The sequence below is a fragment of the Crotalus tigris genome, unplaced genomic scaffold, assembly GCF_016545835.1.
Source record: "Crotalus tigris isolate CLP2741 ecotype Arizona unplaced genomic scaffold, ASM1654583v1 scf7180000018970.2248101, whole genome shotgun sequence".
In the NCBI taxonomy this organism is placed as follows: domain Eukaryota; kingdom Metazoa; phylum Chordata; class Lepidosauria; order Squamata; family Viperidae; genus Crotalus; species Crotalus tigris.
This window is the reverse complement of record NW_024097302.1, coordinates 432,798-444,369: the sequence shown is the minus strand read 5'-3', so window position 1 is coordinate 444,369 and position 11,572 is coordinate 432,798. Positions and strand designations below refer to the sequence as shown.

Here is an 11,572-nt window from a genome sequence, read left to right as displayed (position 1 = left end):
CTGGTTTCTATTTCCTTAATGTTTCCATCTGAAAGTACAAGCAGAGAGCCTAGAAACCACTGCATCAGAAATGTCTTGTGTCTTCTATCCAGACTATCAGATCAGTAATGGCACATTAAGTACCCACGATATCCAGGGATGAACTTTCATTTGTAAAATACCACTGTGAAATTGAGATTTCCTTCATAACAGCAAAGGGAGGAGGACAGCAAAGTATCCTTCCTTCCAGAACTGATTTTGAATATTGTAAACAAGAGAAACAGTTGGCCAGACTTGACCACAGTTATTCATTTAGATAACATCAGGGCTGAACAACAATAAAACACTCTACATGGCTGCCATTAAAGAATACCAGCCTCTTAAATTGATCCCAGTTGCAAGGGAATCTTGATTGGGAGTGGCAGGAGGGTGCATAATAATCCTTCTAATTGTGAATCTGGGTGGTAAATGCTGACAGACAGATAGAACCAAAATTAGGCCATTGAAAGAAAGATGTTTCATATTTGGACTGCAAAACTCTGAACCACCATCACATGTGAATAAAGAAATAATTAAAACTCTGATTTGGTCTAATATCTAGTGGTTACCTGCATATTTGCAGTCCAGAAGTGGTTCTGGTTCTCCTCCTCCTCCCCCCCCTTCCTTCTCCCCCTCCTCTCCCCCTCCCCCTATAGGTGGGCACCTGGCTCAATAGTAGTAAATCAGAGAAGGATTTTGGAGTCCCATAAGACCGCCATTTAAATATGAGCCAGCAGTGTGCTGCAGCTGCCAAAAAAACTAACATAGTCCTAAATTGCATTAAGAGAGGAATAGAATCAAGATCATATAGGTATTAGTACCAATTTATAATGCCTTGGTACTACTATAATCTTATTGGGATCACCGAAGTACTTCTGGGTTGAAAGGATTGAATGATGACATCACTGTTGCCAGGAGCATCCAGTTGGGGTTCCTTTCACATCCCTGTTAATTTGCCTACTGAAGTAGTACCCATCTATTCATGGTCATCCTTTTTCAAAACTGCTGAATCGGCAGGAGCCGGAGTATGTGACAGGAACTTATCCCACAACTGCAACCAGGTCTTGAATACAAGCCTGCCAATCATCAACACAGCGTCCTAGCCTTGTGTGCCATCAGGCTCCTATATAATGCATTGGTAAGACCATAGCTGGAATATTGCATGCAATTTTGGTCTCCATAATATAAAAAAGATTTTGAGACTCTAGAAGGAGTGCAGAGAAGAGCAACAAAGATGATTAGGGGATAGAGGATAAAATATATGAAGAACAGTTGCAGGAATTGGTTATATCTAGTTTAATGAAAAGAAGGACTAGGGTTGACATGATAGCAGTGTTCAATTTATTCTCCAAAGCACCTGAAGGCAAAGCAAGAAGCAATGGATGGAAACTAACCAAGGAGAGAACCAATCTAGAACTAAGGAGATTTTTCTGACAATGAGAACATTGTCATCAGTTGCCTCCAGAAGTTGTGGGTGCTCCAGCACTGGAGATGTTTTAAAAAGAGGTTTGTCTGAAATGGTATAGGGCAGTGATGGTGAACTTTTAGAGACTGAGTGCCCAAACTGCAACCCAAAACCCATTTATACATCATCAGGTGGGTTTGGCCCATTGGCTGGGTATGGCCCATTGGCTGGGTGTGGCCCATTGGGTGGATGTGGCTACGGTGGTAATGGCAGACTGGGTGGGACTAAAAAGTTCAATCAATCAATTCCAACTTTGCAAGATCTTTTTTTTTCCCAAGAAGGTGAAATTGACTGACTGACTGAATCTTTTTTTTTTTTTTTTTTTTGCACATGGCGGCGGAAGCCTAAAGCCAAAAGGTTTTATAAAACCCAGCTAAAAGCCTAGGACTGGGGCAACGGCATGAGTGCCCACAGAGAGGACTCTGAGTGCCACCTCTGGCACCCGTGCCATAGGTTCGCCACCACTGGTATAGAGTTTCTTGCTTGATCAGGGGATTGGAGTAGAAAAACTCCAAGGTCCCTTCCAACTCTGTTATTCTGTTATATACAACTTTCCAGCTTCCAGCATCATATTTATTTACAGAAATATTTTTGAATTCCACTGGGATAGAAGAGACCATTCTGAGAAACCACATAGCTCACATTCTGTACCTCATCCTTACATAATTTAAATAGCCCTTCTGGCACAAATGTTGCCTTCTTCTGTTGGCTATAATTCCTCAATGTATTTATCCCCTGCCAAAACTATTCCTGCCTGAAATAACTTTTGAGAATTCATATTATCCTTTGAAGAACTCCTACAGGTGCTTACATATTTATACGGCCCAGTTTTGGTTATCAGTTTCTGTACCTTTCTTTTTAAAAAGTGTTTGTGAGCATTTTTATGTATCTAGCCATCATAAACTATTTCTTGGGAACTGTGGTGATTTAGTATGCACAAATATGTTGTCATTGTTTACCTCTAAGATAAAAGAACGAGTTGTGTAATGTGACTGCTTGTTTTTTGGAACTGTTAGAAAAAAACTTGAAAGAAAAATAAAACAGAAGTGCTATGTTTATGTAATAAAGACGCAGTACACTGGGTATGGAGCACTTCTGTATTGTAACAGCCTTCTTTAAACAAATTAAAACCTTCACTAAGACAATCTAGTCCATATATTTTACCAAGCTTCACTATTTATCCTTGGTTTGACAAAACTTGCAGCTGCATTCAGAACTTTTGCAAGAGGTGTAGGAGTGATGTTGAAGAGTGATATACAAAATATGTCCAAATGATGAACAAAGTTGACAATTTCATATTTTTCCATATTTATTTTTCCATATTATTCATGAAAAGTTCTTCTTTATTTTAAAAAACAAATTTAATAAAATTGCTCTGACTTTTGATTTAAATGAGTTCACTTCTGCATAATAAAATAAAACAAGGGTCCTTGGGTATAAGTTCCGTGCCTATGAGGGAAGGTAACTTTAGTCTAGTGGTTAAGGCAACAAGCTAGAAACAGGAGAATATGATTTCTAGCTCAGCCTTAGCCATGAAGGCTGTCTGGGTGACATTCACACTCTCAACCCATGATGTCAGATTCAAGTACAAGCCAGTTGGTCAATTCCTGTTGTAACCAATGAATCAGTCCAAAACAGTGAATCCTGCACTTGTGGGAAAACATTAGAACTAAAATAAAGAGCATATGAGGATAAAATGATCGTGTTCATTTTATCTTTGGGATAAGTATATTGAAAAATGTATTGTAAGCTGTAAGATTAAAAATATTTGCCTTTTGCTTTGTTCCAGAATTCTGTGGCTACTAAACCTACTAAACCTAAACCATAATTAAAATGATTGACTTTCTTAAACTGTTTTGTCTCCCAAGTTGAATATAGAAAATAAAATTCAAGCTTACCCCTTCTCAGAGTTTTTCCTCACTATTTTAATTTTATTGGAACCCAGCCTTGCTGCGATGATATTGCTATACATAAACAAGCAAGCAAGCAAATGAACAAACTTTGAGCCAGCATAATAATATGATGTCATTAGTCTCCATTTACTATGTTCTATGTTTTACCATTTGCTAGTTAAAATATGTTTCACAAGACTGATGTAGTTTCTATGTCCCACCCTTTCTCTGACACCTTTATCATATTGGCATCATATGGAATTACCAATGGAAATTAAGGCTGGTCTGGTTACACAAATACATCCTTTCTGTAGAAAGAGAACTACAGTTTTTTGCTATTGTGATTGGGACAGTTGTGGTAACAGGAGTGAGGATCAAATGTTTTGCATTGCACAAAGCAATAGAATAACAAGCTTTAAATGATTACTAGAATGAGACAGTATTAATATAATGTCAGCAACAGATAAAACTGGGGCTGCTTTCAGTAATGCTATAAGCAAATACTCAGGAATGATTCTTAGAGTAGAAATGACAATCTCTGTATTTATATTGTAACATAAAAACTGTACATACTAAATACCTCTGTTTTCAACTAGGGATAACAGTGTTCTGTATTGTAACTTTTGTAAACAACTAAGATTAGATTTTATCTGGAATGACAATTGAATAGACTACCTTTGGAGGCAGGTATTTTAAACAGAAGCTGAGCAATTGTTCACTGGAAAATACTGCAACTGTATCCTGCCTATATCCCCAACCCTGTTCAGAGCCTGGAAGCCCCTTTCAATTCTGCATATGTTATGCCAAAATTTGCTTTATGTTTCTCATAAGCTTTATTTCCCTGAAAAATAGGCTTATTTTCTTTTCCTTATTCTTATGGTGTTTGGGAATTTCTTTTTAATTTATGTTGACAATATATTTTAAACTTGCTATATTTTCACAGGTGGCAGGTGGTCAACTGCCAGTGTTCATCTTTATATGATTCATCTTCACACACCTCTGAAGTTTCCTTGGCTGTGTATATTTCCAATGTGAAAAAGGTCAATGGGAGCATGCCATTTGGAAGATATGCAAATCATGGAAAGCTAGACAGGCTGGTGCAAGGATGATGTAACAAGAAAGGCAGAGCTTTCACATACACATACTCTTTGACTGCCACATACATACATATGTACATACATACATACATTCATACATATATACAGAAACATCCCCATCCACCAAATGTCTCTTCTTTGAAATAATTTTTCAAAACTAAATGGAATGCAGACTAGTAAAAAGAAAAGAATACATGAGAAACCCAACCCAACACTGACTAGTCTGGAGTCTCTGCATATATCTGACTGCTCAATGCTCAACAACTTGGCTAGGAGAAGCTCTTCGAAATCTGAGACTTGGTCCTTTTCTAACTTCACTTGGACAATCATGGATTTTCTGTGTACAAAGCACATGTATATGCAACCACTATAGCCTCTTACATTCCAGCGGAAATCCATTACATGGACAATTTCAGCAAACATCTCCCAGTCATATTGTCAGAATGATGATAATGTTGTTGTTGTTGTTGTTGTTGATGATGATTTGGATATTATAGGTAATGATGAGACAATACTAAGTCCCTCTCATCCTTTCTCAGAAGAAAAAGGTTCAAACCAGAAGCTTATTAATCCACAGCTCTTTTACTTATCGACTAGCTTCCCTGGTGCCGCATGCTAATAATGAAGCAGATAAACAGTAGCTTTCATTTGCTTACAGGAGAGGCCGAGAGCTCAGTGGCAGAGAATGTGTCTTGCATGCAGAAGTTGTACATTCAGTGCTTGTCCTTTCCAATTAAAAAATCTTGAGGAACAAAATTTGCAGAAGATGGGGGGGGGGATGAAGCCACAAAGTATCTTAGAGGCCTGCTGTCAGTCAGAATAAGCAGTACAAGAGCTACTAAATCTGGGAATAGCATCAGAAGCCTTTCAAAAATCAAAATGACATAAGGTAGTGGTTATGGGGTTAAATATTCCTAATCCCATAAATATTTATAAAATTTGTAATTATATAATAAATCTTTATCCATTTTGGAAGGATTAAGCTTCTGAAATAAAATATTTCATTTCATTGTATATCACATTTTAAAGCATCTAACACAGCGATAATTGAAAGTATGACTGCTGCTGCTGCTAGGAAGGATTCAGACTGAAAGCAATGGCTTCAGGAATTAAAAAAAACATGAATAGTGCACAACAGAATAAAGTATCTGGTGGATAAGATCTGGATTTATTTTGTGTATACAGGCTCATTTTTGACACACAAAATAGGATTCTAACAAGTTTTCTTAAGCAAGGGTAGAATACCTGCTCTCATAGTTTCATGTGTATCATAGAAGTTTCACAAAAGGTTCCAGATCATAGTGTTCACCATTACTGTCCTTCTAGAAACGTTTGCCTGCTATATTAAAACCTATGCCTTTAAAAAAATTCCTGCCAAGTTGAGCTTGATTTCTGATTGTTTCATGAATTTATCCAAGCAATTTTCCTGGCAACAATATGGAAAGAAGAGTGGGAAGGGAAGGGAAGGGAAGGGAAGAAGAGGATGAGAGAGGAGAGAGAGGAGAAGAAAAGGAAGGGAAAAGAAGAGAAAGGAAGGGGGAGGGAAGGAAGGGGAAGGAAGGCACTTTTAAGTTTTTCCAGCAAGCCAGACCCAAGCAAGGCTCCTTTCTCAAAGGCATCAGAATGCCTTTAGTTAAGCAGAACATGCAGATTCAGTCACAGTTTTGTTCCATATAGCATCAATCTTATGAATTCTCAAGTTTTCTCTTTCTGCTATGTATTCAAAATGGACAGTGAATATTTATATGTATATATATATACATGTATGTAAGTATGTATATGTGTGTGTGTAATCAAGTATGTATGTATATATGTGTGTATATATATGTGTGTGTGTATATGTGTGTGTGTGTGTGTGTGTGTGTATGTATGGGGACTTTGTCGAAACATCGCCAAGACACTTCCAATTTGACGTGTGTGTATATATGTGTGTGTGCATATATGTAGGTCTTTGGTTATTCGGGTTTTCTCCCACATAAAATTGGAAGTGTCTTGGCGACGTTTCGACGAAGTCCCATTTGTCATCTTCAGGATGGGGTTTTCGGCTTCGTGATTCTAGGAGCAATGTGTGATTGTACCTGTTTCTTCCTTTTAACTGCCAGTGGGGGTATGAACTGATTGGGTGGGAGCTTGGCTGTGTTCTGATTGGGTGGAGGTGTGTTCTGATTGGTTAGGGGGTTGGTTGTGCTCTGATTGGATGGGGGGTTGGCTGTGCTCTGATTGGATGGGGGAGTGTTCTGTTTGGGTGGAGACTTTGTTGTGCTCAGGTTAGTCTGACTTGCTGGGGGATTTGAGATAGTGAGCTGCGTTGCTGTTGTTTGGCTTCGCATTCGTGGTCATGCCTCATCTTCATGGTGGGTGTCAGTTTGCTTCATGTATGGATTGGAGGGGTTTAAAGTGGCTAATGATGCAGCTGTGGTCTGGCTTCTGGTTTGTGGTCATGCCTCATCATCGGTGTGGGTTTGGGTTTGCTTTTTGCATGGATGTGTGGTAGTGACATCCTGTGTGGTTTTCGTGAGTGTGGGTCTGGTGTCATTTTTGTGTTAGGGACTCATTTGTCAATAAGGGTGGGTTTCCAAATGGCTGGTAGGCGGGAGGTATCATCTCATTTGTTCATGCTGTGTGGGCATTTTTCTATCTCGATGGCTTCTCTGATTATTCTGTTATTACAGGATGTCACCACCACACATCCACACAAAAAGCAAAGGCAGTCTGCCTCCTCTAGGAGGAGCCATGAGGCACCAGAGCACCACAGCCAGAGTGTGGCTTGATTGGCTGGGTCGGACAATGTCATGTGGAAGCCGATTTGGCGGTGGGGGAGACACATAAACATGGAAGCCATTTTTCACAAGACAGTGAGTGAGCCTTTTGCCTTACCTTACAGAAGGTGGGGTGTGTGTGAGGTTAAAAAGAGGTGAAGCAAGAGGAAAGAAAGGCAGGTGGCGTGGAAGCTTGCCTGACAGTGAAACTTTGCTGTTTCAGTTCCTTGGGTAGTTCAAGGGCTAGAATGTCTACGAAAATCTCTTTTTAGTCTTTTATACTTTATATTCAAACTACAGACAGGAAGATTAAGAATAAAGCCAATGTCTTGTGATTTTGAGGTATTATTATTACTAATAATATATATTAATTATGTATTGGTCAGATGTAAAGGTGGACTTACAGTATAAGGTTTAATCAGATCTATTTATTGGGTTTAACTTAAAGATAAATTAAAAATAATCTCTTCACTGACAAAGTTTCAACTTTAATTTGTTTCAAGTCAACATCCACATTAAATTCCAAATGTAAATTTTTACACCGTTTGACAACTTTTTAAAATAATTCAATCTTTTACAAGCAGCCAAATTTTGTTTTATTGGGCCAATTTCATTCTACATAGAAAGCTGACATTTCCACTCATTAAACTAAATGGGTATGCCAGTGATAAATGTCCCAAAAGATTAATAAAATGCCTTCTTCTAATTTAAAGCCACACAGTGATGGTAACATTAATAGTATTAACTTACCTTGAACAAAATCCTAGTCTTTTAGATACACTAAAAACTGAAGGTTTTTTTTTTCAACTACAAAGGTAAACCTTGTAGGGTAGGCAAAGCGGGTTGTATGACTGGTGAGTTCCAGCACCTTTTTTTTTTTTTTACAAAAAAAGCACTATATATGTGTACATAGCATGTGCATATGTGTGTTATGTATGTGTATGGGTAGATATATACTTTCTTTTGAGAGCAGCCAACAGAATTTCATTTTTATGTGGACCAGTGTGCACACGATAAAGGTCACCTTACCTTATCTCATCTTATCTCATCTTGCCTTACCTTACCTTATCATCTTAATATATCCATCAATGCACAGCTGAGGAAAAGTCAGTTCCATGAACCTACGAATCCTCTTGATTTGATCTTATTTGCTACCCTGGATCGAACTGAACTGACTGTCAAACTGTTATGTTGAGGCATAACAATCACCACTTGGTTTATTTTTGGCATCAAGAATAAGTGGATCTGCCTTTGCCCACGCGGGGAAGAGCTTCAGGGGGCGGGAACCAACCCTTCCCTGAAGGCGGCTTCTTCTCTGCCGCCTCAGCCGCTGCCGCTCCCGCCTCCTTGCGCTCCCTCTCGCGGCTCGCCTGCACTTCCTCGCCTGCCTGCCTGCCTGCCTGCCGGAGCAGCGCGCGTCAGCACGCTTTTTGCCCGCCTCGCCAGTGTGTGGGAATGTGGCGGTCGCCGCGAGGAGCCCAAAGCTCGGGGCTCTGACGGGCACATGCTTCGTGCCGCCGGCTCCTTCCGCTTCTCCCGCCTCGCCCGGGAGCTGCGAAGAAGGAACCGCGGCATGAAGAAGAAGGAGGCGACGGCGGGCGCGGTGGCAGCACCACCAGAAGCCGCGCTAAGAGCGGCGGCGGCGGCGGCAAGACACCGCGTTGCCCGCTCTGGTCGAGCGTGTTGAGGCGTTCCCGAAGGTAAGTCCTGGCCGCGGAGGAAAGTTTCCAGTTCGGAAACAAAAACGAACGGCGGGAGCATCTCTTTCCGAAAAGTGCCCTTTGCAACCTCTTGAAAACGCCGCCTAAAGAATTTGCCCGAGCGAAGAGATCTTCGCCTTCGTTTTCTCTTTCCGCGGCATCTGTCATTTTAGTCAACCTCGGAGAGTTTGCCGGACAAAGTAACTGAGATGCGAGCCTCGTTTAGGCGCGGAGCTTTTCCGTGGGGTCAACTCTCCGGGTTTTTTTCTCCTGGCCAAACAGCGCGCGCGTTTCATTCAGAAGTGGGGGGGGGGGAAGCACACACACACACACATACACACACACCGCGTAATACCGGTTGAAAAACAAGGCACGAAGCTAACGATCTCGGTGGCCAAAGAGATGTGATTTTTTTTTGTGGTTTTTTTTTTTTTTTTTTTTTGAGACTCCTGCGCTGAATTCTTAAGTCGGAAGTAAAATGTCGATTAGAAGGACCTAGTGGATTTGCTGAAATGAGACCTTAGGGGAGCGCACTCAAACCGAAGCTGAAAAAAAGACAGAAGAAAGAGACAGAAGACGCGTTCTGTACATGCCCCGGAGCTGTGTGGGCCCTCGTAGTTGACTTGCAATCCGGGACTGAGCTTTGTCTGGAGATGAACCCATTTTGTTGACTGGAGACTTCCGTGTTGTTTGCATTTAGGGCGGAGGGAGGAGCTGCTGTGCAAGGGTAAAGGGTGGTGAAGGCTCTGTGCGCCTGTGACTGTCTGTGTGTGTAATGGGCATAGAAGCAGGAAAAGTTAAGGTACCTTTAGGTATTACTCTTTGCTGTCCCTAAACTAGTTGCAGATCTCCTATGTAATCCCACAGAGACTGATATCATAGCCTGCTAACCCCATGAATCATGGCTGAAAAAGGTGGCCCAACAGATATCATTATGCCTTGGTGTGTTTTGTGAGCAAAGACATTGTGGTTTGTTAGGGATAAATGATGGCTTAATATATATGAATAAAGCTATGGTTTCATAGTTTTTGAGGCGTTGGAGTGCCAGCACAGGGGACATAGCCATAGATATCTAAGGATGCACAACTGAATTTTCTTCATTTCAGTTGTCTTGTTACAAGTACCTTGTTGTCTGATTCTCCCTTCATTTCTATTCAGTTTAACCTTTACTGTTGCTCCCTGCAGTTTTCTTGTCCACCTGTTCCAGCTTTTTAGACTGTGTAATTTTTCATACCAATAATTATCTTCTTGGGAAGGGGGTATCTGGATTCTCTCCCCTCCTCTGCCACCACCCATATAATTTTCAGAAACTTTCCCACTATCTTCAGTCAGTTATTATCTGTTTAACTCAAATTTAAGAAACCAAACTACTTTTCTGGGAAAAAAATGCCATGCATATGGTGCCTGAATAACCATTTCTTATTCCTCTTTCCCTCTGCCTTCACTAATCAAAGATTATTGAACTGAAATTTAGGACAATTTAGCTTACATTTAATTTCCAGATCACATGATGGCAACCTGTAACTGTGCTTTCTATCATCCATAGCTTTGAAAAGGAATTAGACCAGATTGTGGCAAGTGTGTTTGTCAACAGCCTCTTATTAGGATGGCTCTGGGCTATTTTCAGGTACAGAATGACATTTGCAGAGAAAAAGTAGAACACTGAGAGATTGCCATTGTGTCATATATTAAAGGGGGTTCCTCTGATGTTAAGAAGAAAAATATGAAAATACATTTAAGATGGGTATTTAAACAAATGCAGAAGTTTATTTAACATATTATTTAAAGACCTTAACAGCTGTATTGTACATTCCCTTCATTTTTCTTTTAAAAAGTAGGAATTGAAAACTCTTCCACTAGAGAAAGAATCTCCTAGGTTACTTCATTAAATAATATATATTTAGAATGGGGAAGAAAGAGGGGAGGAGGGAGGGAGGGAGGGAGAGAGGGAGGGAGGGAGGGAGGGAGAGAGAAGAATTGCCAAAAACTGTATGACAATTCTTTTCAGTAAATGCAGGGGAAATGGTTACACTATTTCAGTAATGCCAAGTTTATACTCTTCAAAAATTATTGATAGATATTTCCGACCTGTATCTATTCTACCACTATTTGGTCTTTACTAAGCACTTTGTTTTGGCTGCTAGCTAGATTTAAAGTATGGTACAAGAGATGGGGGTGAGGGGTGGTGGTGGTCTTGCAGCAGTCAAGGTCCACGAAGATCTTTTACACTATAGGATTTCTCAGTGGCTGAATTTTTCAGTAAGCTCATTACTTTCCATCTGCCTTCCAGGTATATGAAATTCCAGCTATAAAATGCAGGATTCTTCCAGATAGACGGTTTTTGACAGTATTGATACCAGTCAAAAAAGTATTGCAGAGGTCTTCTGCCTTTTTCTCCTTAGATTTTTTTTTTGCCCCTGTTAAAAGAAGACATCAGTGGTGGTGGGCAGGGAAGAATATTGTTACAACTGGAGAATGAGATCTGCAAAATTCCATGGATGGGTCAGGGTGATTGTATGAATAACAGCCTCATCTGGTAATGCCCATAAGATGCTTTAGCAAAAACTGATACTTGACTGAGTTTAACAGTCTATAAGGACTGTTTTGTTGCAAGTCGTAGGGCATATGGAAAATAACTCAC

General features: G+C 40.2%; 1 protein-coding gene across 9 annotated transcripts in view; it reads left to right on the top strand.

The window, feature by feature from the left end:
• Positions 1–8,586: 8,586 nt before the first annotated feature.
• The window catches only part of P2RY1 (purinergic receptor P2Y1), a 119,187-nt gene continuing 116,201 nt past the window's right edge, over positions 8,587–11,572 (top strand). For 7 of the 9 annotated variants that reach the window (XR_005558491.1, XR_005558493.1, XR_005558489.1 and 4 more), the window contains exon 1: positions 8,587–8,931. The gene's annotated coding sequence lies outside the window, so the exon portion shown is untranslated. The remainder of the gene's footprint in view (positions 8,932–11,572) is intronic. The other 2 variants (XM_039357952.1, XM_039357951.1) reach the window with 2 other exon arrangements.